This window comes from Sinocyclocheilus rhinocerous, unplaced genomic scaffold, assembly GCF_001515625.1.
Source record: "Sinocyclocheilus rhinocerous isolate Xijiao unplaced genomic scaffold, SAMN03320098_v1.1 scaffold1136, whole genome shotgun sequence".
NCBI classification, from domain to species: Eukaryota; Metazoa; Chordata; class Actinopteri; order Cypriniformes; family Cyprinidae; genus Sinocyclocheilus; species Sinocyclocheilus rhinocerous.
Genome location: NW_015647033.1, coordinates 172808 through 174879, shown reverse-complemented (window position 1 = coordinate 174879; position 2072 = coordinate 172808). Strand labels below are relative to the sequence as shown.

Here is a 2072-nt window from a genome sequence, read left to right as displayed (position 1 = left end):
CACCCTTAATTGAGAGTAATTAATTACATATTTATGGCAAGAATAGTCTCAGACAACAGAGCTAGAGAGTCCTAGCAAGCACGACAAAGAGAAGAGCTTGTAACACTCCAAAGAGAAAGGAAAAATTGAAATCGCATCATATGACCCCTTTAAGTGCGGTGAGCAGGTAGAAGCTGAAAGTGACAGCTGATCCTCTGGGAGCCATAACTCCGGAGAGTGAGGGCCATGGAGAATACAGGTGTGTGCACACAACTGGGTTGAAGAACTTGTGGTGAAGAACATATAATGGATTCAGGGTCTGACAGTGCGAGTAGACACATCGTTCACTTGTGCTTTGAAATCCAGACCAGTTGCTATCAAAGAAATGCTTCACACGCCAAGAATGAAACTGGAGACGAGCTGAAGATTTTACTGCACAGTCATGAGTACAGCAACTCAAGGAAAAGAGCTCCTGACGCTCAACAACTGATGTCCAACTTGCATACATCAGCAGCATCATGTGAGCCAAACATATTTGGACCCATTTTGGATTTTGAGTAACACACACTACCATATTATCAATGTTAAAAACAGTTGTGTGCAAACTGTGACATTTTTTTCAGGATTCTTTAATGAACAAAAAGTTCAAAAGAGATGTTTTTTTTTAAACTTAATTTTTTTAAGTTGACTCAACTTGCAGTTTATGAATTTGTTCATTCAACTTAATATTTTAAATTTTCACTGTCTCAACTAGTTCGTAAGTTGACAAAACTAGCAATTTGCCCCCTCAACTTAAAAAATGTGTTGAATCACTTTAATAACGATATCACGTTCTTAACGTCACTTATCGCGAGATCTCGTGAAGACTTGCAGAAAGACGTTCGTCAGTCATCTTCTCCACAGAGCTTGAAAATGTTCTCAAACCAACACATTTGGTAAGTAAATAGTTGTATCTATTGGTTTAACGTGTACAATTACGTATGTTGTCTAAGAAGAGTACAAGTATGGTTTACAGCGTCATATTTTCTAGTTAAATTTATGCCAGTGTTAGTTTCGCGGCACCCTTAAGCCTCAAAATACACGTGGTTTCACAGTATTTTTCATATAAATATTATATGGAAATATTTTCCATGTTTATGATATTCTGGAATGACTGAAGATCAGCACAGAATTCTTGTGGATGCACCTCAGCAAGTCCTTTTGCAGTTGTATCCATTAAAGTGCTATGCAGACATAATGGGAATGACTCACATTGTAGAGCTTGGACAAATTGTAAGTACATTTATTTACTTTTTTTAAGTGCATATATTTATTGGAGTCTGTGACTGTTAATATTGTAAGGTATATTTTAACACTTCCCTTTTTTTTATTAAAGCACACAGCTTCTCAAGAGGAATTCATTAAAGAGCAGGTCATATGGTATTTTAAAGTGTCCTAATATTGTATTGGAGTCCCCTACAACGGGTTTAAATGCATCTATGGTCAGAAAACATTGTAATTTTCTCAGAATATACATTTAATATTAGAGTCATTTGCCAATAATTTCGAAACTATTCGTTCCAAGCAAGTTCGGAGCAAACCCCTCCCTTCCATAAGCCTACTCTGCTCTGACTGGTCAGCTGGCCAAGCCTGCTGTGATTGGCACAGAGAGGTGTCCTTGAGCAAGTTAGCGAGCGCTACCATTGACAAAGCACCTTTGCATAAAACAATAATATAGTGCTCCAATCCGTTCTTATAATAATGACATAAAATACAAAAACACTTATGCAAGCGAATCGTGCCCACAGCTAAAGTTTAGCTGCTAAACTGTGAACACTTAAAACAATAATGGTGGATGCGTTAGCCAAGTGCTAACGTGACTAACTGATGAAACAATACAGTTTGTAAACCAAAATATGTCTACTGTAATGTGAAGAAAGACAGACAAAAGACACTCGGTCTTAACTTTTAATCAGAATGGAGAACCGCTGTATCACAGGCGCACCAGCCTAACTAACTCGCTCGTCTCTCCCGCATTAACCCTATAACTGCCGGTGCAGCAAAATAAACAGCAATTTCACAATGATTATAAAGTCGGTGTGCTACACTACATT

General features: G+C 37.8%; 1 long non-coding RNA gene across 1 annotated transcript; it reads left to right on the top strand.

Annotated features, from left to right (window-relative positions):
- Positions 1–838: 838 nt before the first annotated feature.
- On the top strand, positions 839–1393 carry LOC107708346 (uncharacterized). The gene is made up of 3 exons (XR_001636350.1): positions 839–914; positions 1139–1251; positions 1355–1393. It is a non-coding gene; the product is annotated as an uncharacterized LOC107708346 (long non-coding RNA).
- Positions 1394–2072: the final 679 nt, after the last annotated feature.